Genomic DNA, 27,500 nt, shown 5'->3' with positions numbered 1-27,500 from the left:
GCCCTGGAATATAGGATTGTGGGAATATAGGGCCCTGGAATATAGGATTGTGGGAATATAGGGCCCTGGAATATAGGAGTCTGGGAATATAGGGCCCTGGAATATAGGATTCTGGGAATATAGGGCCCTAGAATACAGGATTCTGGGGATATAGGGCACTGGAATATAGGATTCTGGGAATATAGGGCCCTGGAATATAGGATTCTGGGGATATAGGGCCCTGGAATATAGGATTGTGGGAATATAGGGCCCTGGAATATAGGAGTCTGGGAATATAGGGCACTAGAATACAGGATTCTGGGGATATAGGGCACTGGAATATAGGATTCTGGGAATATAGGGCCCTGGAATATAGGATTCTGGGGATATAGGGCCCTGGAATATAGGATTGTGGGAATATAGGGCCCTGGAATATAGGATTCTGGGAATATAGGGCCCTAGAATACAGGATTCTGGGGATATAGGGCCCTGGAATACAGGATTCTGGGAATATAGGGCCCTAGAATACAGGATTCTGGGAATATAGGGCCCTAGAATACAGGATTCTGGGGATATAGGGCACTGGAATATAGGATTCTGGGAATATAGGGCCCTAGAATATAGGATTCTGGGAATATAGGGCCCTAGAATACAGGATTCTGGGGATATAGGGCACTGGAATATAGGATTCTGGGAATATAGGGCCCTAGAATATAGGATTCTGGGAATATAGGGCCCTAGAATATAGGATTCTGGGGATATAGGGCCCTGGAATATAGGATTCTGGGGATATAGGGCCCTGGAATATAGGAGTCTGGGAATATAGGGCCCTGGAATATAGGATTCTGGGAATATAGGGCCCTAGAATATAGGATTCTGGGGATATAGGGCCCTGGAATACAGGATTCTGGGAATATAGGGCCCTGGAATATAGGAGTCTGGGAATATAGGGCCCTGGAATATAGGATTGTGGGAATATAGGGCCCTGGAATATAGGAGTCTGGGAATATAGGGCCCTGGAATATAGGATTCTGGGAATATAGGGCCCTAGAATATAGGATTCTGGGAATATAGGGCCCTAGAATACAGGATTCTGGGGATATAGGGCACTGGAATATAGGATTCTGGGAATATAGGGCCCTGGAATATAGGATTCTGGGGTTATAGGGCCCTGGAATATAGGATTGTGGGAATATAGGGCCCTAGAATATAGGATTCTGGGAATATAGGGCCCTAGAATACAGGATTCTGGGGATATAGGGCACTGGAATATAGGATTCTGGGAATATAGGGCCCTGGAATATAGGATTCTGGGGATATAGGGCCCTAGAATACAGGATTCTGGGGATATAGGGCCCTAGAATACAGGATTCTGGGAATATAGGGCCCTGGAATATAGGATCCCAGAATAGAGGGCCCTAGAATACAGGATTCTGGGGATATAGGGCACTGGAATATAGGATTCTGGGAATATAGGGCTCTGGAATATAGGATTCTGGGGATATAGGGCCCTGGAATATAGGATTCTGGGAATATAGGGCTCTGGAATATAGGATTCTGGGGATATAGGGCCCTGGAATATAGGATCCCAGAATAGAGGGCCCTAGAATACAGGATTCTGGGGATATAGGGCCCTGGAATATAGGATTCTGGGAATATAGGGCTCTGGAATATAGGATTCTGGGGATATAGGGCCCTGGAATATAGGATTCTGGGAATATAGGGCCCTGGAATATAGGATTCTGGGAATATAGGGCTCTGGAATATAGGATTCTGGGGATATAGGGCCCTGGAATATAGGATCCCAGAATATAGGGCCCTAGAATACAGGATTCTGGGGATATAGGCCCCTAGAATATAGGATTCTAGGAATATAGGGCACTGGAATATAGGATTCTGGGAATATAGGGCTCTGGAATATAGGATTCTGGGGATATAGGGCCCTAGAATATAGGATTCTAGGAATATAGGGCACTGGAATATAGGATTCTGGGAATATAGGGCTCTGGAATACAGGATTCTGGGGATATAGGGCCCTGGAATTCAGAACTCTGGGAAGACAGGGCCTCAAAATACAGGATTCTGGCAATACAGAGCCCTGGAATACTGCACTCTAGGAACCTGCGACTGTCAGAGCTGCTGTTTTCTAAAACGGACTGCCGATAAATATAAGAAAATATTAGCTTTTTGTTTACAAACCTGAGCTAGCGTGAAGTGTGTTGCCATAGAAACAACTCGGGTTTTTTTTTCCTGCTTTAAGTGGAATCTCTGAATCCTCATATCAGAATTATCGAGAGCATGGGTGCCAATAATTATACTCCTTCTTATTTTTCAGTTTAAGTTTCAGTTGTGTGTGTGTGCACTTTTCTGTGCTAATGCTAATAGAAAGCATCGTGACCATGGCATTGATCGAACTCTGTGTGTGTGTGTGTGTGTGTGTGTGTAGCACTGATTGACCTGTGTATCAGTGGAGGGCTGCTCTCTCGCTCTCTCTCTCCGTCACACTCGCTCTTCCTGGCTTTGTCTGAGCCTTCGCTCGTTTCCAGGAATTCTCTGACAGGAAGTTTGGCCTTCCTGATCCGATAACGCAACACACTCTCAGCCTTGAGGAGCAAGGACACTTGGATTTGTGTGTGTGTGTGTGTGTGTGCACTTTTCATAACACACACAAGCTACAGATCTTTGTGTCCCTCCACCCTCTTCCCACTGACCCATACTAACTAAATATCAGCACTAGCATCCATCTATCTTTCTTAGATCGTTAATCTTAAAACACATAAGTATGTGCACCCCTGACCATCACATCCATATGTGCTTCTTCCAGCATGACGATGCTCCTGTCCTGATTCCTGTGCACAAAGCTCCTGAGCTCCATGAAGACATGGTGTGGAGGTGAAGGTCAGAGAAAGTGGAAGATCTGGAGTGTCTTGCACAGAGCCCTGACTCTGACCCCACTGAACACCTTTGGGATGAACTGGACCTGGAGTGTTCTCAACATCCCAACATCACTCTGATCTCACTCCATATAGTGAAATGATATAAATAATGGACCTGTATATAGGACTATAATGTGAATATAAGATTGTAGTGAAACTTATAGGGCCATCAAACAGAACTTTGAGAAGATGTGGAACATACCATCCTATCTCATCTAGGGATCTTGAAGATATGGATCAGGGAATGTACTTAACATTGGGCTCTTAGAATATAGAGCCATGGAATACAGGACTCTAGGAATATAGGGAACTGCAGCATAGGATTCTGGGAATATCCCTATCCCTATGCTGCAGTCCCTCTATATTTCTACTGGAATACAGGATTCTGGGAATATAGGAACCCAGAATACAGGACCCTGGGAAAACTACTACTGTACATATTAGATACAAATACTGTAAATATAATAAATACAAACTCCTGGGAAGTAAAAAGACTTGATAGTTAAGTCCTCCCTACACACATACCTCGGAATCTCTCCCACTAAACTTTGGAAGCTTGGACATAAATTAACAAACACTCCATTCTCCCATTTTGTTCTGGTTATTGCTTAGTGACTTTTTACAACTTTATGATTTATTTCTACTAACTGTAACAGCCTGAGCAACTGAGATTAATGCCCTGTGATCATCATGCATCATGACGTGTCACTTTCTTTAACTCCAACACTCATTATAATCCAGATTTGTCTGCATCAATGCTACAAAATACATAAAAATCCCCTTTTATATGAATAAATATACACAAATATATTTAAAGGAAAAATCTGTGTACATCATGTCTGTTAGTATAATAATGTAAATAATAATAAAAATAATAACAATAATAATAAACAACAATAAAGACTGAGGTGTGAGACATGAATGATGTGAATTTTATTTTTTATTTATTTTCATTTTTAATTTTTTTAGAGGCCATATGATCAGCAGATCCAAGGTCAAATGTCAGAGCAGGATTTCCTTTTTCCTTCCCCTTCAGTATCAAAGTCAGAGTCAGAGTGGGCACACGGCCCAAACACGGGACTGCTGACCAAGCAAAGTCATACAGAGGACCAAAACACACACACACACACACATGCTAAATAATACACTCACGCATCACTAGTTCACATCACAATGAACCAAAGACCAGGGATTCTCTACCAGTATACACACACACACACACATACACACAGTCTAAAAAGACTCAGCTTGGAGTACATCTGTGTGTCTCGCAGTGTTTACACACGGCTGTGTCTCATTTCCCTCTGTCATTATCTTCAGCTCTGTCTCCCACCCTGAACTTCCCTTCCTCCAGCACATGAGAGGAAACTAAATCTCTCTCTCTCTCACACACACACACACACATACACACACACACACACACACACACACACTGATCATTACTTCAGTAATCTGAACAGACATGTCCATATGAGACTCTGAATAATCTTTGAGCAGCGTCACTTCAGGTGGTGAAGCCGTCATATTAACAGGCCATGTCGTGATCATAGTGCAAGCAGAGACTCTGTCTAATCTAATCTAATTTGATCTAATCACCTAATCATGTGGCAGAAGCGTGTTACGGAAAAATATCATGCTGAAAGGGGGTCAAGAGCCCCAGCTCATTCTCATCAAACATCTGATCTGATCTGAAAGACTTTCCAGAATGTTTAGAGATGCCAGAGTAACTCAAATGACCACTCCTTACATTCGTGGTGAGCAGAAAAGCATGCTCATGACATCCACTCCAGTGTCCGAGAGCACTGAAACACCGGAGAGTTAAAATCATCAAAGAAAATTTTAAAAAAGCATGCGTTTTCTAAGTGTTCCTAATATAGTGGCCAGTGAAGATAGAATTATTAATGCAGCATGGTACGCATTTCTTGTTAGAATCAAAATCCGGAACCAAGTCACTGTTGTTTTTTTTTCCATACAGTAAATCCTCACGCACACACACACACACACACACACACTTTCTGGTTGGCTGGATGTGTAAAGGGGTGTGTGTTTTGAAGCATGCTAAGCCCCATGTCTCATGTGTTGTTTTGACACATTGTGTGTGTGTGTGTGCATGTGTGTGTGTGTGCGTGTGTGTGTGTGTGTGTGTGTGTGCATGTGTGTGTGTGTGCGTGTGTGTGCGTGTGTGTGTATGTGCGTGTGTGTGTGTGATGAAGCACGTCTCTGTGCCACTCTACCAGTCTGGATTTGTAATTAGTGTGATTTGCGATGTGTGCGTCTGTCAGAAGAGCGAGATATCAGATGGCTTAGAAAATAAACAAAATCCTTTAATTGTTTGTTTGTATGGAAGAAAAAAGTGATGACGCGCACACACACACACACACACACACACACACACACACACACACACACACACACACACGTCCAATTAACTTAAAGAAAATAAAGAGAGCTGCAGGAGCTCACTGACCTAATACAGGTCCATCACAATCATTACATGTAAATATAAACAGATAAAAAGTACGAGGCTTTCATTAAAAGTTGCAGCTCCAGTTGTGTGGTTAGTTTGTTGTGTGGTTATTTTGTTGTGTGGTTAGTGTGTTGTGTGGTTAGTGTGTTGTGTGGTTAGTGTGTTGTGTGGTTAGTGTGTTGTGTGGTTAGTGTGTTGTGTGGTTAGTTTGTTGTGTGGTTAGTTTGTTGTGTGGTTAGTGTGTTGTGTGGTTAGTGTATTGTGTGGTTATTTTGTTGTGTGGTTAGTGTGTTGTGTGGTTAGTTTGTTGTGTGGTTAGTGTGTTGTGTGGTTAGTGTATTGTGTGGTTATTTTGTTGTGTGGTTAGTTTGTTGTGTGGTTAGTGTGTTGTGTGGTTAGTGTATTGTGTGGTTATTTTGTTGTGTGGTTAGTGTGTTGTGTGGTTAGTTTGTTGTGTGGTTAGTGTGTTGTGTGGTTAGTGTGTTGTGTGGTTAGTGTATTGTGTGGTTATTTTGTTGTGTGGTTAGTTTGTTGTGTGGTTAGTGTGTTGTGTGGTTAGTGTATTGTGTGGTTATTTTGTTGTGTGGTTAGTGTGTTGTGTGGTTAGTTTGTTGTGTGGTTAGTGTGTTGTGTGGTTAGTGTGTTGTGTGGTTAGTGTATTGTGTGGTTATTTTGTTGTGTGGTTAGTTTGTTGTGTGGTTAGTGTGTTGTGTGGTTAGTTTGTTGTGTGGTTAGTGTGTTGTGTGGTTAGTTTGTTGTGTGGTTAGTGTGTTGTGTGGTTAGTGTGTTGTGTGGTTAGTGTATTGTGTGGTTATTTTGTTGTGTGGTTAGTGTGTTGTGTGGTTAGTTTGTTGTGTGGTTAGTGTGTTGTGTGGTTAGTGTGTTGTGTGGTTAGTGTGTTGTGTGGTTATTTTGTTGTGTGGTTAGTTTGTTGTGTGGTTAGTGTGTTGTGTGGTTAGTGTATTGTGTGGTTATTTTGTTGTGTGGTTAGTGTGTTGTGTGGTTAGTTTGTTGTGTGGTTAGTGTGTTGTGTGGTTAGTGTGTTGTGTGGTTAGTGTATTGTGTGGTTATTTTGTTGTGTGGTTAGTTTGTTGTGTGGTTAGTGTGTTGTGTGGTTAGTTTGTTGTGTGGTTAGTGTGTTGTGTGGTTAGTGTGTTGTGTGGTTAGTTTGTTGTGTGGTTAGTGTGTTGTGTGGTTAGTTTGTTGTGTGGTTAGTTTGTTGTGTGGTTAGTGTGTTGTGTGGTTAGTTTGTTGTGTGGTTAGTTTGTTGTGTGGTTAGTTTGTTGTGTGGTTAGTGTGTTGTGTGGTTAGTTTGTTGTGTGGTTATTTTGTTGTGTGGTTAGTGTGTTGTGTGGTTAGTGTGTTGTGTGGTTATTTTGTTGTGTGGTTAGTGTGTTGTGTGGTTATTTTGTTGTGTGGTTAGTGTGTTGTGTGGTTAGTGTGTTGTGTGGTTATTTTGTTGTGTGGTTAGTTTGTTGTGTGGTTAGTGTATTGTGTGGTTATTTTGTTGTGTGGTTAGTGTGTTGTGTGGTTAGTTTGTTGTGTGGTTAGTGTGTTGTGTGGTTAGTGTGTTGTGTGGTTAGTGTATTGTGTGGTTATTTTGTTGTGTGGTTAGTTTGTTGTGTGGTTAGTGTGTTGTGTGGTTAGTTTGTTGTGTGGTTAGTGTGTTGTGTGGTTAGTTTGTTGTGTGGTTAGTGTGTTGTGTGGTTAGTTTGTTGTGTGGTTAGTTTGTTGTGTGGTTAGTTTGTTGTGTGGTTAGTTTGTTGTGTGGTTATTTTGTTGTGTGGTTAGTGTGTTGTGTGGTTAGTGTGTTGTGTGGTTATTTTGTTGTGTGGTTAGTGTGTTGTGTGGTTATTTTGTTGTGTGGTTAGTGTGTTGTGTGGTTAGTGTATTGTGTGGTTATTTTGTTGTGTGGTTAGTGTGTTGTGTGGTTAGTTTGTTGTGTGGTTAGTGTGTTGTGTGGTTAGTGTGTTGTGTGGTTATTTTGTTGTGTGGTTAGTTTGTTGTGTGGTTAGTGTGTTGTGTGGTTAGTGTGTTGTGTGGTTAGTTTGTTGTGTGGTTATTTTGTTGTGTGGTTAGTGTGTTGTGTGGTTAGTGTGTTGTGTGGTTAGTTTGTTGTGTGGTTAGTGTGTTGTGTGGTTAGTTTGTTGTGTGGTTAGTTTGTTGTGTGGTTAGTGTGTTGTGTGGTTAGTTTGTTGTGTGGTTAGTTTGTTGTGTGGTTAGTTTGTTGTGTGGTTAGTGTGTTGTGTGGTTAGTTTGTTGTGAGGTTAGTGTGTTGTGTGGTTAGTTTGTTGTGTGGTTAGTGGGTTGTGTGGTTAGTGTGTTGTGTGGTTAGTGTGTTGTGTGGTTAGTGTGTTGTGTGCTTAGTTTGTTGTGTGGTTAGTGTGTTGTGTGGTTAGTGTGTTGTGTGGTTAGTTTGTTGTGTGGTTAGTGTGTTGTGTGGTTATTTTGTTGTGTGGTTAGTGTGTTGTGTGGTTAGTGTGTTGTGTGGTTATTTTGTTGTGTGGTTAGTGTGTTGTGTGGTTAGTGTGTTGTGTGCTTAGTTTGTTGTGTGGTTATTTTGTTGTGTGGTTAGTGTGTTGTGTGGTTAGTTTGTTGTGTGGTTAGTGTGTTGTGTGGTTATTTTGTTGTGTGGTTAGTGTGTTGTGTGGTTAGTGTGTTGTGTGGTTATTTTGTTGTGTGGTTAGTGTGTTGTGTGGTTAGTGTGTTGTGTGGTTAGTGTATTGTGTGGTTATTTTGTTGTGTGGTTAGTTTGTTGTGTGGTTAGTGTGTTGTGTGGTTAGTTTGTTGTGTGGTTAGTGTGTTGTGTGGTTAGTTTGTTGTGTGGTTAGTGTGTTGTGTGGTTAGTGTGTTGTGTGGTTAGTGTATTGTGTGGTTATTTTGTTGTGTGGTTAGTGTGTTGTGTGGTTAGTTTGTTGTGTGGTTAGTGTGTTGTGTGGTTAGTGTGTTGTGTGGTTAGTGTGTTGTGTGGTTATTTTGTTGTGTGGTTAGTTTGTTGTGTGGTTAGTGTGTTGTGTGGTTAGTGTATTGTGTGGTTATTTTGTTGTGTGGTTAGTGTGTTGTGTGGTTAGTTTGTTGTGTGGTTAGTGTGTTGTGTGGTTAGTGTGTTGTGTGGTTAGTGTATTGTGTGGTTATTTTGTTGTGTGGTTAGTTTGTGTTGTGTGGTAAGTGTGTTGTGTGGTTATTTTGTTGGGTGGTTAGTGTGTTGTGTGGTTAGTTTGTTGTGTGGTTAGTGTGTTGTGTGGTTAGTTTGTTGTGTGGTTAGTTTGTTGTGTGGTTAGTGTGTTGTGTGGTTAGTTTGTTGTGTGGTTAGTGTGTTGTGTGGTTAGTGTGTTGTGTGGTTAGTGTGTTGTGTGGTTAGTTTGTTGTGTGTTTAGTTTGTTGTGTGGTTAGTGTGTTGTGTGGTTAGTGTGTTGTGTGGTTGTGTGTGGTTGTGTTGTGTGGTTAGTGTGTTGTGTGGTTATTTTGTTGTGTGGTTAGTGTGTTGTGTGGTTAGTGTGTTGTGTGGTTAGTGTGTGTGGTTAGTGTTGTGTGGTTAGTGTGTTGTGTGGTTAGTGTGTTGTGTGGTTATTTGTTGTGTGGTTAGTGTGTTGTGTGGTTAGTGTGTTGTGTGGTTAGTGTGTTGTGTGGTTAGTGTGTGTTGTGTGGTTAGTGTGTTGTGTGGTTAGTGTGTTGTGTGGTTAGTGTGTTGTGTGGTTAGTGTGTTGTGTGGTTAGTGTGTTGTGTGGTTAGTGTGTTGTGTGGTTAGTGTGTTGTGTGGTTAGTTTGTTGTGTGGTTAGTGTGTTGTGTGGTTAGTGTGTTGTGTGGTTAGTGTGTTGTGTGGTTAGTGTGTTGTGTGGTTAGTGTGTTGTGTGGTTAGTGTGTTGTGTGGTTAGTGTGTGGTGTGGTTAGTGAGTTGTGTGGTTAGTGTGTTGTGTGGTTAGTTTGATGTGTGGTTAGTTTGTTGTGTGGTTAGTGTGTTGTGTGGTTAGTGTGTTGTGTGGTTAGTTTGTTGTGGTGGTAGTGTGTTGATGTGGTTAGTGTGTTGTGTGGTTAGTGTGTTGTGTGGTTAGTGTGTTGTGTGGTGTTAGTAGTGTGGTTAGTGTGTGGTGTAGTTAGTTTGTTGTGTGGGTGTGGTAGTGTGTTGTGATGTTAGTGTGTTGTGTGGTTATTTTGTTGTGTGGTTAGTTTGTTGTGTGGTTAGTGTGTTGTGTGGTTAGTGTGTTGTGTGGTTAGTTTGTTGTGTGGTTAGTGTGTTGTGTGGTTAGTGTGTTGTGTGGTTAGTGTGTTGTGTGGTTAGTTTGTTGTGTGGTTAGTGTGTTGTGTGGTTAGTTTGTTGTGTGGTTAGTGTGTTGTGTGGTTAGTGTGTTGTGTGGTTAGTTTGTTGTGTGGTTAGTGTGTTGTGTGGTTAGTGTGTTGTGTGGTTAGTGTGTTGTGTGGTTATTTTGTTGTGTGGTTAGTGTGTTGTGTGGTTAGTGTGTTGTGTGGTTAGTTTGTTGTGTGGTTAGTGTGTTGTGTGGTTAGTGTGTTGTGTGGTTAGTGTGTTGTGTGGTTAGTGTGTTGTGTGGTTATTTTGTTGTGTGGTTAGTGTGTTGTGTGGTTAGTGTGTTGTGTGGTTAGTGTGTTGTGTGGTTAGTTTGTTGTGTGGTTAGTGTGTTGTGTGGTTAGTGTGTTGTGTGGTTAGTGTGTTGTGTGGTTAGTGTGTTGTGTGGTTATTTTGTTGTGTGGTTAGTGTGTTGTGTGGTTAGTTTGTTGTGTGGTTGTGTAGTGTGTTGTGTGGTAAGTGAGTTGTGTGGTCAGATAGTTGTGTGGTTAGTGTGTTGTGTGCTTAGTGTGTTGTGTGGTTAGTGTGTTGTGTGGTTAGTGTGTTGTGTGGTTATTTTGTTGTGTGGTTAGTGTGTTGTGTGGTTAGTTTGTTGTGTGGTTAGTGTGTTGTGTGGTTAGTGTGTTGTGTGGTTAGTTTGTTGTGTGGTTAGTGTGTTGTGTGGTTAGTGTGTTGTGTGGTTAGTGTGTGTGGTTAGTGTGTTGTGTGGTTAGTGTGTTGTGTGGTTAGTGTGTTGTGTGGTTAGTGTGTTGTGTGGTTAGTGTGTTGTGTGGTTATTTTGTTGTGTGGTTAGTGTGTTGTGTGGTTAGTGTGTTGTGTGGTTAGTGTGTTGTGTGGTTAGTTTGTTGTGTGGTTAGTTTGTTGTGTGGTTAGTGTGTTGTGTGGTTAGTGTGTTGTGTGGTTAGTTTGTTGTGTGGTTAGTGTGTTGTGTGGTTAGTGTGTTGTGTGGTTAGTGTGTTGTGTGGTTATTTTGTTGTGTGGTTAGTGTGTTGTGTGGTTATTTTGTTGTGTGGTTAGTTTGTTGTGTGGTTAGTGTGTTGTGTGGTTAGTGTATTGTGTGGTTATTTTGTTGTGTGGTTAGTTTGTTGTGTGGTTAGTGTGTTGTGTGGTTAGTTTGTTGTGTGGTTAGTGTGTTGTGTGGTTAGTGTGTTGTGTGGTTAGTGTATTGTGTGGTTATTTTGTTGTGTGGTTAGTTTGTTGTGTGGTTAGTGTGTTGTGTGGTTAGTTTGTTGTGTGGTTAGTGTGTTGTGTGGTTAGTGTGTTGTGTGGTTAGTGTGTTGTGTGGTTAGTGTGTTGTGTGGTTAGTTTGTTGTGTGGTTAGTTTGTTGTGTGGTTAGTTTGTTGTGTGGTTAGTGTGTTGTGTGGTTATTTTGTTGTGTGGTTAGTGTGTTGTGTGGTTATTTTGTTGTGTGGTTAGTGTGTTGTGTGGTTAGTGTGTTGTGTGGTTATTTTGTTGTGTGGTTAGTGTGTTGTGTGGTTAGTGTGTTGTGTGGTTAGTTTGTTGTGTGGTTAGTGTGTTGTGTGGTTATTTTGTTGTGTGGTTAGTGTGTTGTGTGGTTAGTGTGTTGTGTGGTTATTTTGTTGTGTGGTTAGTGTGTTGTGTGGTTAGTGTATTGTGTGGTTATTTTGTTGTGTGGTTAGTGTGTTGTGTGGTTAGTGTGTTGTGTGGTTAGTGTATTGTGTGGTTATTTTGTTGTGTGGTTAGTGTGTTGTGTGGTTAGTTTGTTGTGTGGTTAGTGTGTTGTGTGGTTAGTGTGTTGTGTGGTTAGTTTGTTGTGTGGTTAGTGTGTTGTGTGGTTATTTTGTTGTGTGGTTAGTGTGTTGTGTGGTTAGTGTGTTGTGTGGTTAGTGTGTTGTGTGGTTATTTTGTTGTGTGGTTAGTGTGTTGTGTGGTTAGTTTGTTGTGTGGTTAGTGTGTTGTGTGGTTAGTTTGTTGTGTGGTTAGTGTGTTGTGTGGTTAGTGTGTTGTGTGGTTAGTGTGTTGTGTGGTTAGTTTGTTGTGTGGTTAGTGTGTTGTGTGGTTAGTGTGTTGTGTGGTTATTTTGTTGTGTGGTTAGTGTGTTGTGTGGTTAGTGTGTTGTGTGGTTAGTGTATTGTGTGGTTAGTGTGTTGTGTGGTTAGTGTGTTGTGTGGTTAGTGTGTTGTGTGGTTAGTGTATTGTGTGGGTATTTTGTTGTGTGGTTAGTGTGTTGTGTGGTTAGTTTGTTGTGTGGTTAGTTTGTTGTGTGGTTAGTGTGTTGTGTGGTTAGTGTGTTGTGTGGTTAGTGTGTTGTGTGGTTAGTTTGTTGTGTGGTTAGTGTGTTGTGTGGTTAGTTTGTTGTGTGGTTAATTTGTTGTGTGGTTAGTGTGTTGTGTGGTTAGTTTGTTGTGTGGTTAGTGTGTTGTGTGGTTAGTGTGTTGTGTGGTTAGTTTGTTGTGTGGTTAGTGTGTTGTGTGGTTAGTTTGTTGTGTGGTTAGTGTGTTGTGTGGTTAGTTTGTTGTGTGGTTAGTGTGTTGTGTGGTTAGTGTGTTGTGTGGTTATTTTGTTGTGTGGTTAGTGTGTTGTGTGGTTATTTTGTTGTGTGGTTAGTGTGTTGTGTGGTTAGTGTATTGTGTGGTTATTTTGTTGTGTGGTTAGTGTGTTGTGTGGTTAGTGTGTTGTGTGGTTAGTGTATTGTGTGGGTATTTTGTTGTGTGGTTAGTGTGTTGTGTGGTTAGTGTGTTGTGAGGTTAGTGTGTTGTGTGGTTAGTTTGTTGTGTGGTTAGTGTGTTGTGTGGTTAGTGTGTTGTGTGGTTATTTTGTTGTGTGGTTAGTGTGTTGTGTGGTTAGTGTGTTGTGTGGTTAGTTTGTTGTGTGGTTAGTGTGTTGTGAGGTTAGTGTGTTGTGTGGTTAGTGTGTTGTGTGGTTAGTGTGTTGTGTGGTTAGTTTGTTGTGTGGTTAGTGTGTTGTGTGGTTATTTTGTTGTGTGGTTAGTGTGTTGTGTGGTTAGTGTGTTGTGTGGTTATTTTGTTGTGTGGTTAGTGTGTTGTGTGGTTAGTGTGTTGTGTGGTTAGTGTATTGTGTGGGTATTTTGTTGTGTGGTTAGTGTGTTGTGTGGTTAGTGTGTTGTGTGGTTATTTTGTTGTGTGGTTAGTGTGTTGTGTGGTTATTTTGTTGTGTGGTTAGTGTGTTGTGTGGTTATTTTGTTGTGTGGTTAGTGTGTTGTGTGGTTATTTTGTTGTGTGGTTAGTGTGTTGTGTGGTTATTTTGTTGTGTGGTTAGTGTGTTGTGTGGTTAGTGTGTTGTGTGGTTAGTGTGTTGTGTGGTTATTTTGTTGTGTGGTTAGTGTGTTGTGTGGTTAGTGTGTTGTGTGGTTAGTGTGTTGTGTGGTTAGTGTATTGTGTGGTTATTTTGTTGTGTGGTTAGTGTGTTGTGTGGTTAGTGTGTTGTGTGGTTAGTGTGTTGTGTGGTTATTTTGTTGTGTGGTTAGTTTGTTGTGTGGTTAGTGTGTTGTGTGGTTAGTTTGTTGTGTGGTTAGTTTGTTGTGTGGTTAGTTTGTTGTGTGGTTAGTGTGTTGTGTGGTTAGTGTGTTGTGTGGTTAGTGTGTTGTGTGGTTATTTTGTTGTGTGGTTAGTGTGTTGTGTGGTTAGTGTGTTGTGTGGTTAGTGTGTTGTGTGGTTATTTTGTTGTGTGGTTAGTTTGTTGTGTGGTTAGTGTGTTGTGTGGTTAGTGTGTTGTGTGGTTATTTTGTTGTGTGGTTAGTGTGTTGTGTGGTTATTTTGTTGTGTGGTTATTTTGTTGTGTGGTTAGTGTGTTGTGTGGTTAGTGTGTTGTGTGGTTATTTTGTTGTGTGGTTAGTGTGTTGTGTGGTTAGTGTGTTGTGTGGTTAGTGTGTTGTGTGGTTATTTTGTTGTGTGGTTAGTTTGTTGTGTGGTTAGTGTGTTGTGTGGTTAGTGTGTTGTGTGGTTATTTTGTTGTGTGGTTAGTGTGTTGTGTGGTTATTTTGTTGTGTGGTTATTTTGTTGTGTGGTTAGTTTGTTGTGTGGTTAGTGTGTTGTGTGGTTAGTGTGTTGTGTGGTTATTTTGTTGTGTGGTTAGTGTGTTGTGTGGTTATTTTGTTGTGTGGTTAGTTTGTTGTGTGGTTAGTTTGTTGTGTGGTTAGTGTGTTGTGTGGTTAGTTTGTTGTGTGGTTAGTGTGTTGTGTGGTTAGTGTGTTGTGTGGTTATTTTGTTGTGTGGTTAGTTTGTTGTGTGGTTAGTGTGTTGTGTGGTTAGTTTGTTGTGTGGTTAGTTTGTTGTGTGGTTAGTGTGTTGTGTGGTTAGTTTGTTGTGTGGTTAGTGTGTTGTGTGGTTAGTGTGTTGTGTGGTTATTTTGTTGTGTGGTTAGTGTGTTGTGTGGTTAGTGTGTTGTGTGGTTATTTTGTTGTGTGGTTAGTGTGTTGTGTGGTTAGTTTGTTGTGTGGTTAGTGTGTTGTGTGGTTATTTTGTTGTGTGGTTAGTGTGTTGTGTGGTTAGTGTGTTGTGTGGTTATTTTGTTGTGTGGTTATTTTGTTGTGTGGTTAGTTTGTTGTGTGGTTAGTGTGTTGTGTGGTTAGTTTGTTGTGTGGTTAGTGTGTTGTGTGGTTAGTGTGTTGTGTGGTTATATTGTTGTGTGGTTAGTGTGTTGTGTGGTTAGTGTGTTGTGTGGTTAGTGTGTTGTGTGGTTAGTTTGTTGTGTGGTTAGTTTGTTGTGTGGTTAGTGTGTTGTGTGGTTAGTTTGTTGTGTGGTTAGTTTGTTGTGTGGTTAGTGTGTTGTGTGGTTAGTGTGTTGTGTGCTTAGTTTGTTGTGTGGTTAGTGTGTTGTGTGGTTATTTTGTTGTGTGGTTATTTTGTTGTGTGGTTAGTGTGTTGTGTGGTTAGTGTGTTGTGTGGTTAGTGTGTTGTGTGGTTATTTTGTTGTGTGGTTATTTTGTTGTGTGGTTAGTGTGTTGTGTGGTTAGTTTGTTGTGTGGTTATATTGTTGTGTGGTTAGTGTGTTGTGTGGTTAGTTTGTTGTGTGGTTAGTGTGTTGTGTGGTTAGTTTGTTGTGTGGTTAGTGTGTTGTGTGGTTATATTGTTGTGTGGTTAGTGTGTTGTGTGGTTAGTGTGTTGTGTGGTTAGTTTGTTGTGTGGTTAGTGTGTTGTGTGGTTAATGTGTTGTGTGGTTAGTGTGTTGTGTGGTTATTTTGTTGTGTGGTTAGTGTGTTGTGTGGTTAGTGTGTTGTGTGGTTAGTTTGTTGTGTGGTTAGTGTGTTGTGTGGTTATTTTGTTGTGTGGTTAGTTTGTTGTGTGGTTAGTTTGTTGTGTGGTTAGTTTGTTATTATTTTATGGTGTTGTGTGGTTAGTGTGTTGTGTGGTTAGTTTGTTATTATTTTATGCTGTTGTGTGGTTAGTGTGTTGTGTGGTTAGTGTGTTGTGTGGTTAGTTTGTTGTGTGGTTAGTGTGTTGTGTGGTTAGTGTGTTGTGTGGTTATATTGTTGTGTGGTTAGTGTGTTGTGTGGTTAGTGTGTTGTGTGGTTAGTTTGTTGTGTGGTTAGTGTGTTGTGTGGTTAGTTTGTTGTGTGGTTAGTGTGTTGTGTGGTTAGTGTGTTGTGTGGTTAGTTTGTTGTGTGGTTAGTGTGTTGTGTGGTTATTTTGTTGTGTGGTTAGTGTGTTGTGTGGTTATTTTGTTGTGTGGTTAGTGTGTTGTGTGGTTAGTGTGTTGTGTGGTTAGTTTGTTGTGTGGTTATTTTGTTGTGTGGTTAGTTTGTTGTGTGGTTAGTTTGTTGTGTGGTTAGTTTGTTGTGTGGTTAGTTTGTTATTATTTTATGCTGTTGTGTGGTTAGTGTGTTGTGTGGTTAGTGTGTTGTGTGGTTAGTTTGTTGTGTGGTTATTTTGTTGTGTGGTTAGTTTGTTGTGTGGTTAGTTTGTTGTGTGGTTAGTTTGTTATTATTTTATGCTGTTGTGTGGTTAGTGTGTTGTGTGGTTAGTTTGTTATTATTTTATGCTGTTGTGTGGTTAGTTTGTTGTGTGGTTAGTTTGTTGTGTGGTTAGTTTGTTATTATTTTATGCTGTTGTGTGGTTAGTGTGTTGTGTGGTTAGTGTGTTGTGTGGTTAGTGTGTTGTGTGGTTAGTTTGTTATTATTTTATGCTGTTGTGTTGTGCTTCTCTTCCCCGTGGTTTAAAGAGCTGCAGATCGATAGTGTAATCTTCTGCATGTGAATGATCATAGAGCTGACTGAACACAGCCTCGCTACAGGCCACCGAGTCAAACCCTGATCAATCACATCACTGAGAGTCCGATTAGGAACGATCAGGGGGGGGGCTGATAGAGAGAGAGTGGGGGGGAGGCTGATAGAGAGAGAGAGAGAGAGAGAGAGAGAGAGAGAGACAGAGAGAGAGAGTTACAACGCTGTGTTGGTGTTAATAGGACAGTTGCCATGGTTTCCAGTACCAGTATCAGCTCGCCTGTGGGGCAAACGACAGAAACTCCTGCCATGGGTACACTTTAAATTCCACATTGTACCACTTTAAGATGATTCCTGATTTAAAACACGGAAACATGGAAACATGGGAACATGGGAACATGGAAACATGGAAACATGGGAACATAGGCATACAGTCATGTAGCTCAGGAACCCTTGCCTACTGCTGGACCTGCAGCTGAGGTGTGGAGGTGAAGGAGGAGAGGCTTCATGCTGAAGCAGCAGGTAATGAGGAGGAACTGGTGTTGTGTCTGCTGAAGATCAGCCAGGGATCTGATTAGATTGCAGAGTGAGAGGTTTCCATGGCAGCATCTACAGTCTCACTTCTCGCCCCGGGTTTCAGCACCACTGCAGACCTGTAGACCCTGTGTGTGTGTATGTGTGTGTGTGTATGTGTGTGTGTGTGTGTCTTCTCTTTAGAGTAAGCGCTCTTCACTGGGAGGATCATAACCTTAGATCTCCAGCTCAAGTTGATGTTCCCATGCTCTGGTTTGTTCAGCAGAAGCTCCACCTGCTCCGTCTGTCTCTGCTCCAGCAGTACTGAGGAAGAGTAATTACATGCTGATGAATATGTGAGTGAAACACCATAAGGAGGAAATTTCTTGAGAAGGAACTCAATAACTTGCCAGTTCATCCCACCCTTTCTCTCTCTCCATCCACCTCCTCTCTCTGTCCACTTCCTCTCTCTCTCTCTATGTACCTCCTCTCTCTCCATCCTTCTCTCTCTCTGTCCTCCTCCTCTCTCTCCGTCCACCTTCTCTCTCTCTGTCCACCTCCTCTCTCTCCGTCCACCTCCTCTCTTTGTCCACTTCCTCTCTCTCTATCCACCTCCTCTCTCTCCGTCCTCCTCCTCTCTCTCTGTCCACTTCCTCTCTCTCCATCCACCTTCTCTCTCTCCATCCACCTCTTCTCTCTCCATCCACCTCCTTTCTCTACATCCACCTCCTCTCTCCCCGTCCACCTTCTCTCTCTCCATCCACCTCCTGTCTCTCTGTCCTCCTCCTCTCTCTCCATCCACTTCCTCTCTCTCCATCTACCTCCTCTCTCTGTCCCCCTCCTCTCTCTCCAACCACCTCCTGTCTCCTTCCACCTCCTCTCTCTCCATGCACTTCCCATCTCCTTCCATTTCCTCTCTCTCCATCCACCTCCTCTCTCTCTACTTCCTCCTCTCTCTCTACCTCCTCCTCTCTCTCCAACCACCTCCCATCTCCTTCCACCTCCTCTCTCTCCGTTCACCTCCTTTCCCCCCGTCCACCTCCTCTCTCTCCATCCACAGCTGAAGCTCTAAGCAAAGTTACAGTGTAATATTTTTCTCCTGAGAGTAAAAAACTCCCCAGTGACCTGAAACACAGCCAAGATGATGCAGGAACAGCTATGGGATGAGTTCCTCACCAAGTGACCTCGCCAAATCCTGGACTTGATCTCTGGAAATACTTGTAAATTGAAGCGTGAGAGTTTCCTGCAGAGAGGGGAAGGAGAAGATCCCCATGTAGAAGAAGACTCTGTAACTGCTGCCAGTAAATGTGATATATTTTTAAAATCTCAAAAAAAAACCCTCTGTGGAGAACTCTTTAAGCATTCTGATTATGCAGGATTTTCTGGCAACATGATGATGAAACAGCGGGTGAAGGGTGAGGAGATGTAACCGAGTAGGAATACATTATTCAGAATAAACACATAATGTGTACTGAACGGATACAAGCACAAATGAATAAGAGACGCACTGTTCCATTTGTGTGATTTTTATCTGCTGGATGATGTTGTGTTGGAGATCCAGACCCAAGCTTGAGCAGAACTGAGTCTACTGGCTTTGAGCTTTCAGGTGAGATACAAGATGTGAGTGCAATCTATCCATCTAACCCTTCCTTCCATCCATCAATCCATCTATCCATCCATCCATCCATCCATCCATCCATGCATCCCTCTTTCCAACCCACCTTTCCATCCATTCATCCATCCATTCATCCCTCTATCCATCCCTCCATTCACCCTTCCATCCATTTATCCACCTATATATCCATCCATCGATTCATCCATTCATCCATCCATCCATCCATTTCTACAACCATCCAACCATTCATCCCTCCATTCATCCCTCCATCCACCCCTTTACCCATCCATCTCTCCATAAATCCATTCACCCTTCCATCCATCTATCCACCTATATATCCATCCATCGATTCATCCATTCATCCATCCATCCATCCATTTCTACAACCATCCAACCATTCATCCCTCCATTCATCCCTCCATCCACCCCTTTACCCATCCATCTCTCCATAAATCCATTCACCCTTCCATCCATCTATCCACCTATATATCCATCCATCAATTCATCCATCCATCCATCGATTCATCCATCCACCCATCCATCCATTAATCTATCAATCCATCCATCCATCCATACCTCTATCTATCCATCCACCAATCCTTCCATTTTGTCTAGCCTTTATCCCCAGGGTCTATCCCTTTTTATCCAGAAGAGTCTATTCTAGGGGACTTGGGGCACAAGGTGGGGGACACACTGGACAGGATGGCAATACATCACAGGGCACAATCACACACACACACACACACACACACACATTCACAAACTATGGACAATTTCAAGATGCTAATCATCCTACAATGCATGTCTTTGGACTGGGGAGGTAACCAGAGAATTCAAAGGGATCCCTCGAACCATGGAGAGACAGGAATCAAACCCCCAGCCTCAGAGGTACAAAGCATGCTAACAGCTAAATGCTATTATTTTAATTATAAGATATTCATTTGTATGATCATTGTACATCTTCATTGCACTTGTCATTATTAGATGGAAAAATCAGATGGGAACTGTAATTAACTTAATTTAATTTAATACTATATCATGTGTTAAATTTAGGCCACACCCACCTCCAGTTCAAACCCCAATCAATGGTACAGCATTACACCCATAGTATAGAGAGATTGCAGAGAAAGAGTGAAGAAAAAGAGGGCAAGACGTGTGAACGTGTCATTATTTTGTGAACCTGGATATAAAATGGACTTCAATGGGTTTATGCGTCATCAATCTACACAAGATAGCCCGTAATATTCAAGCTGGGGGAGGAGGGGGGGGGGTATGTGTGTGACCGAATTGTTTATGAATAAAACTCACATTTCTGTGAAATTAACTGTATGCAATCACAGTGGGGGAAAAAATTCACATAAAAACAAAACAAATCCAGGACAAAAAGTTCTAGGAAAGTCGATCCGGTTACTAGAAAAACTTTTTCCCCACAGAGCCATTTTTAATCCAATATTAAACGACTCCATCTACACAAAGTCAGAGAGTGGGTAATGATGGGGATTAGTCCGGGGAAAGCATTAAATCTTCACTTCACTCCCAGGATGTTCACGGAGGGGGGTGAATACTTATACATGTCACTAAAATGGAAGGAATAGAGGAATAAAAAGTCAAAGGGAGAGAGATATATTGATAGAGAAAGAGAGGAAGTGTAGCACTGTACTCTCTCTCACACACACACACACACACAGACTTTCAAGTCTTCATATTCTCTTCTCGTTCCTCTGTCCCACGCCGGCGTGTAAGTGATATTCAGAGCTGAGTGACTCGGACGCCTGTGGGATTTGTGCCTGATCTTCGTTGCACCTGTTCCTCGGTGCTCGGCTTCACTTCCTGCTTCCTGTTTAAGCATTTCCCGCTCGTCTCTTCTGCTTCATGCCTTATTGAACACAGAGATGTTGCGGCGTTGTTGGTGTCCTGAAGCTACTCGGGCTGCTGGGCCGACTGTGGATTATTCATGCGGAGAGAGGAGAGACGTGTACACAGAGATAGAGACGGAGACAGATGAAACGAGGCATACACACACACACACACACACACACACACAGTGTTGTATTGGTGTCGCTGTGGGGGATTTTCTGTAACGCTATGTTATATCTCAAACTAACCTTAAAGACTGGTTTATTGCTTCCGTTCCTTATAAAACGCTGCGGCTCATTGCTTAGTATGATCGTAGAATTAGAATTATTATTAATAACCATTGACTGCTAACACTAAGATTCGGTTGCTAAGCAACATAACAGTCTAGGGATCTGAAGTTCATTATAGCTAGCAGATTCATCTTTATACACGTTTTTTTGGAAGGTTGGAGGAAACCTGGGACTCCAGAGGAAACAAAAGCACTCCTAATAAAAAGAGGTTCCTTGGGGTTCTCTAGAGCAGGGGTCCCCAACCACCGGGCCGCAGACGAGTACTGGGCCGCAAAGAAACAATAAATAAACTAAATAATTTTATATATAACTTAAAATATGTATTTTATTTTTGAAAAATTGCCACTTCTGACCGCGCCACACTCCCACATTTGACGCAGTCGCTGGTTTTTCCATACATCAGTAAGTCCACAAGCTAACCCATGCTAAAATGACCCAAAAAAAAAAGTCACCCCCCCAAATCCCCCACCCCCAGGGCTGCGGTAAAATGATCCGGTATCAAACTGGTCCATGGTACAAAAAAGGTTGGGGACCTTCAAGCCAAAATAAGTCCCTCCCATACACACACACAAAAAAAGGGTTCTGTACTTAGCCAAAATAAGCTTTACCACAAAAAAAGCTTCTAAAAGTAAGATTCTAGATTCTAGATGGTTCCTCAGATCAAAGAAAGCATAGGGTGAAACGGGTGCCATTACTTTTGGAAGATTTATCTGTATGTAGATAACGCTGCCAGATGTTTTGTTTATGAAAGAGAGGTTCTTCAGTGGTTCTTCGTCAGGGTGTATGGTTCTGTAACTTTTGGAACGTTTTCATTTCAAAATAAACTCTTTGTAAAGAAAAGAAGTACCAGGGAACTGAAAATGGTTCTTCTACAGCATGGCTGTAAAAAAATACCCTTTTTGGTTCTTCCTGGCACTTTTATCTTTAAGGGTGAAGATGAAATAGCTGATTCAGTCGGTGAAATCATTCAAAGTGAAAAGATGAAACACTTCTTGAGAAGTTTTTTTGTTTTATAACCCAATAAAATTTAAGAAGCCCTCTGAGTTCTTTTTAATGAACCCTTCTAACTGGTTCTAGATAAAGATCCATTTTAAGGTTCCATAAATATGAAGCGACTGATGTCCTTTTAAGAACACTGGGAAAAACAACATCTGATGAATCCCTGAAGCTGTGAGACAGAAACACTTCCCACTGCACTGCATCCCTGAAAAATAAATAACCCTAGAAGTGTGTCCTCGTCCCCTAGAACCATAAAACTGCCCCTGCAAAGTCTTCATTCAAAGTTCCGAATCTTCTAAAGTCTGAACTCTAAAACCTCTTCGCGTCGAAGTGACTCTCGTCCTCGTGGGAAAATTTTTTGCTTCCCACAAAGAGCCGAGTACAATAAACTCATCTAAGCGCTAGACGTCTGTAGCGTTCATTAATTATTCATCATACGCAGAAATATGTGGAATTGAAGTTCCTTTGAACGCCCGCATTATCGCTCCCGGCAGAGAGAGTTTCCAGCTTGTAATGTTCTTTTCAAACATGGCCGCCGCTCTCACGTCTGCCTCCGGAGTCGGGAGAGAGTCATTTAAAGCTTTCTTAATTATTTATCGCAGAAGCCATCCGTGCTGAATTATACCTCTGTAACACACTAACAAACACTGCACAGAAAGAGAGAGAGAGAGAGAGAGAGAGAGAGAGAGAGACTGCTGTTTGCCGAGCGTTAAATATGCAGGAGCATTATCAAATCACACCGACACATTTGAAAAGTGGTAATTTTAATGGCACCATTGTGGAAGCGTACAGAGATTTGGACAAACAAAGAAGTCTTTGTGTTGGTGTATAATGTATGGTATTGTGCGTGTGTGTGTGGTGTTCTAGACATTTTGACCTTTTCAATTGGATGGGATTGTGAATGCTACAGGTCTGCTGCTCTCGCATTTACTCAGAAAAAAACCCACTCAGTTCAGTTCCGATTTATTTCTAAAGTCCATTTGAATAGAGTTGTGAGCTGAACAAAGTCTTGGAAAAACTCCACAGCTATATGATAAAAATAATAATAATAAAAATAATTTTCTAAGAGTTTAATCTGATATTTTAACATTGTGTTAAGATCTGTTCCTCATGAAGGATTATTCCTAACACCTAAGAGTCCTTCCTATGGTGTTTATTGTGTATATGGTGTGTATGTTGTATATGTTGATGGTGTATATGGCTTATATGGTGTTTGTGGTGTTTAGAGTGTTCATTATATTTATAGCGTTTGTGGTGTTTAGGACATTTATAGTGTCTATGGCATTTATAGTGTATATTGTTTATGGCATTTATAGTGTTTATGGTGTTTTGTTTTGGTGTATATGGTGTATATGATGCTGGTTTATGGGGTTAATTGTGTATAAGGTGTTTTTGTTGTTGATGGTGTTTATGGTCTTTGGGGTGTACATGGTGTATGTGGGGTGTACAGGTGATAATGGTGTATAAAGTTTATATGTTGTGTAGGGTGTATATGGGGTTTTTGGTATATATTGTGTATATGATGCTTATGGGGTTTGTGGTGTTTACGATATTTATTGAATTTATGGTGCATATGGTGTTGGTGTATATGGTGTTCATGATGTTTATGGTATTCATGGCATTTATGGTGTATGTGGTGTTTTTGTTGTTTAAGGTCTTCATGATGCATATTGTGTTTTTGTGTATATTGTGTTTATGGTGTTTATTCTGTATATGGTCTATATGGTGTTTTGGGTATAAATTGTGTTTTTGGTGTATATGGTGTTAATGGTGTTTTTGGTTTTAATGGTGTTTATTTTGTGTATGGTGTTTATGGTGTTAACGGTGTATATTGTGTTGATGGTGTTTACGGTGCTTTTGTTGAATATAGTGTTTATGGCTCAGATTGTTAAAACACAGTAGTGAAATGCAGAAATAGACCACTCCTTGCTAATCCGTATGAATAAGTGGATAAAGAGCTGTGAACATGACAGCACTCACGCTTCACTGACAGCCTGACAGCTGTGACATGTAGCTGACTATCAGTCACAGCAGAAATCAAACAGGAGACATGAATTAAATATCACACTAACTGAGGTTCATGTTCATTGAGCTTGAATTTGTAGTCAGCCGAAAGACATGTTCATGTTCTGTCATGCTACATGGGCTGTGGATTTCTAAATATCTTAGCCAATGCAAGGTTAATTGGCATGCTAGCAACTATGCCTTGATATGATAGCAAACTTGTGTGATATGATTTGTTTTACCTAGATTGGCTTCTGAATCCAGCTTGCTTAGACTGCAGGTAGGTGCTAACGCTAATTCTGACAAGTGCTGTGGGAAGAAATTTGTGAATGAAAGGATGTGAAACTAAAACAAGCTAAAGGTTTATATTATACATAAAATGATGCTTTACTTCTTAGACTAATGCCATGTGGTTTGCTAGTGAATTAATCTGAAGTAAAATTTCGCTAGAATTTGACTTGCTGTGAAATAAAAATGTTCGCTAGTGGAAGTTAAACTTGGTGTTTACAAAGAAAACTAATTAACTTGGATAAATTTAGCCAATTAACGTTTGGATTTGGAAACTTATCTCAACACGTAGTCTATTGGATAATCTATACTCATATGCATGCAGCTAGCTATAGCGCTAACTACAATGTATAGCATAAGACAATCGCCACAGATGATAAACATGGAAAGATTCTTCAACATTTGTAGACACTTTCAAGGTCTTCAGTGGCTGGCTTTATGTCCTAACTTTCCTAACTCGTTTATGTTCTGCTGCTGTCCTAACTCATTTGCTCTGAAGACTCTAAAGGCTCTTCAATCTACCCGAAAAGGAGCAGATGGAGGACAGTGCTAGCTGCTAGCTAACTTTAGCAAGTGGTGATGGTGATTGGATTTCATTCGGATTTTGATTCATCATTCTATATCTTTTAGCTTACATTTTTTTCAAGTTCTCTTCATCCCAGCACCTAGCACAACAAATATTAATCTACAGGACAATTGGATTACTCTACGGACAATAGGATAATGGTCAGATTTCTTTCTTTCTCTCATTTCCAAACAACAGTGACCAGAATTGCATGTGTATGACTTTTGCAGCGATTTTTGGGGTTTTGTCTATTTGTAATGTTTTTTCATATAAATTTTAAAACCATATTTTTTGGTGTTTACATATTCTGGGTTTACATGTTGTCGCACAAGGGTTAACACAATAAGTCCAGTCAGTGGGTCATTCCCTCCAAATTGTGTAGTTTGACTGCTTAGACATTTTTAAGGAGACTGTTACAGATTGGCAGAAACACTTGTTACAGAAGTATATTTCCAGCCCTGTATATATTTTCAGGAATGCTACAGTCATTGTCTCCAATGGAAAATGGGAAAAGACAAACACATCGTCATGCTAACTCGTTATTTACACTCTAATTTGACCTGCACTGACCTCTGGGCCAATAAGCTGCCTATAAACCAAACCTGAAGATTACATGTGATTATTTTTTATAGCACATGCACACCATAGTGCTCTCTCTATCTCTCTCTCTCTCTCACTCTCTGAATAGACACTGCAAAGTCCAAATGTTTATGCCTCCTAATTACAGTCTTTTCTATATGTTTCAATCCATCCCTGTGAGGACAAAAGCACCGAGGAGACTCATTATAGCAGTGTATGAACAAGCTGCAGTCTCCCTGAAGAGATAAATACACACTCACACACCCTAGCAACCACCAAAATGACCAAATGGACATCCATTAACGTTTCAGCCTTAGTTACTGGCACACAAAAAGACGTCGTTTGTCTCTGTTAGGACAGCCCTGGTCCATCTTGACCTGGAAGCTAAATAAACATCCGTTTTAGGTCCACCACAATAGCGGACTTTTCTACATCTTCCAAAATGCTCAGACATCCCATAAAACGTTCGGCAAAGCCGCCATTTTCATGTCTCTCAGAGTTCTTTGTACTTTCTGGGACATAACCATCAAATAAGTGTCTTCTGTCTTTATTAGCGGCCAGACAGCGTTGTGATTCAACTCTGATAGAACGTGCTCCCTGAGGACACAAACACACGAGTGGCAGAGCTAGATTAATCGCCGCTCTGATGTTGATTTCCAAGCCCATTACTGCGTCTCCAATTTAGCTGTGCTCATTTAGTTTGCCAGGAATGACTGAGACTCGTTTGAGAGAGATGCCTGGGAGGATCTGAACACAGCGTCCAGGGACACTTGAAGATGGTCTGAAAGCAGGAGGGATGATCATGGAGCTTTAGTCATTAAGAGTCATTAACAATTACTACTCTCTGCATTTTTTACAGTGCGTCGAAAGTCTAACCGACGTCACCACAATATGGCAAGGAACTTGTTTGCTAATTTGTTAGCAAAAAACAGGCTTTTCTACTATATTATGGTTTCTATAATAACAACTTTCCCTCTCTCAAATATTTCTTTCAGAAATCCTGTCAAGTTAGCAGATTTAGCTGCCAAGCTAGTAAAAACATTGAGGACTATAATTATTTATGTGTAAAGTAAAATTCCTGCCAGCAATCCTTTCACATAAGCATGTTTATCTAGCAAGCTAACAATAACAGTGAGGACCATGGTCATTTATGTGTTAAGTGTAAATCCAAATTTATGTATCCTGTATTTCTGTCAGACATCCCGGCTTATTAGCTTATTTTAGTTAAAAGACCAGTAAGGTTTATGGTCATTGTATGGTCAAAATAATTTGTTCTGCTAGAAAACTACAAAAACACACACACACACAAATCCAAATTAATGTATCTTAGCAGGCAAACTAGCAAACATTATACAGTTAACATTATAATAATTTATGTTTAAAGTCTAAAATTCCTGTCAGAAATCTATTCTTGTTAATGTATGTGTCTTAGCAAGCTAGCAGTAACAGTTATATTATAAGTAAGGTGTAAAAATCCTGTTAGAAATTAGTGTATCTTAGCTAGCAAACTAGCAATAAAGATGAAAAGATTTAAAGAAACAGCAAAATTTAAGATCATTTATATTTAAAATGTACAACTCCTGTCAGACATCCTGGCTTATTAGCATATTTTAGTTAAAAGACTAGCAATAACAGTAAAGTTTATGGTCATTTTTAATCAAGGTTTAATATTCCTGTCAGAAATCCCTTTTAAGTTAGCATAATTAGCCAGCAAACTAGCAATAACAATGAGGATTATGAGCATTTATGTGTAAAGGCTAAAATTCCTGTCAAAAATCCTTTTAAGTTGTCATATTTTAGCAAGCAAGCTAGCACAAACAGTCAGATTATGATTGTTTAAGTGAAAGGCATGTCCAATGTGTGTGTGTTTTTGTGTAAAATAATTTGTTCTGCTAGAAAACAACGAACTAAAAACACACACACACGAATCCAAATTAGTTGATCTGAGTTAGCAAACGTGTGTCTTAATGTGTGTCTTAGCAAGCTAGCAATAACAGTCAGATTATGAGCAAGGTGTAAAATTCCTGTCAGAAATTAGTGTATCTTAGCTAGAAAACTAGCAATAAAAGTTTAACAGTAAATATTACGATTATATATGTTTAAAGTATAAAATTCCTGTCAGGCATCCTGACGTATTAGCATATTTTAGCCAAAAGATTAGCAATAACAGTAAAGATTATGGTCATTTTAAATCAACGTTTAATATTCCTGTCAGAAATCCATTCAAGTTAGCATATTAAGCTAGCAAACTAGCAATAACAGTGAAGATTATAATCAAACATGTTTAAAGTATGAAATTACTGTCAGACACCTTGGCACATATTTTAGCTAAAACACTAGCAATAACAGCAAAGTTTATGGACATTTCTAAACAAGGCATAATATTTATGTCAGAAAAGTTAGGTTATCTTTGCTAGCAAGCTAGCAATAACAGTGAAGTTTATGATCATTTATGTGTCAAGGCTAAAATTCCTGTCAGAAATCCTTTTCAAATAATTATATCTTTTATCATCCTTTTTCAATGTAGAATAATTTGCTCTGCTAGAAAAATGATCAAACACACACAAATTCAAATTAGTGGATCTTAGCTAGCAAACTAGCAATAACAGTAAAGATTATAATCACCTATGTTTAAAGTGTAAAACTCCTGTCAGACATCCTGACACATTAGCATATTTTAGCTGAAAGACTAGCAATAACAGTAAAGTTTATGGTCATTTTTAATCAAGGTTTGATATTCCTGTCAGAAATCTGTTTACGTTAGCATATTTAGCTGTGTAAAGGCTAAAATTCTTGTCAGCAATCCTTTCAGATAGTTTGTTCTGCTAGAAAACTACGAAAACACACACACACATATCCAAATTAATGTATCTTAGATAGCAAACTAGCAATGACAATGAAAATTATAATCATTTATGTTTAAAGTGTAAAATTCCTATCAGAAATCTATTCATGTTAATG

Source organism: Hemibagrus wyckioides, linkage group LG22 (genome assembly GCF_019097595.1).
Source record: "Hemibagrus wyckioides isolate EC202008001 linkage group LG22, SWU_Hwy_1.0, whole genome shotgun sequence".
NCBI lineage: Eukaryota > Metazoa > Chordata > Actinopteri > Siluriformes > Bagridae > Hemibagrus > Hemibagrus wyckioides.
This window is presented reverse-complemented; position numbering follows the sequence as displayed.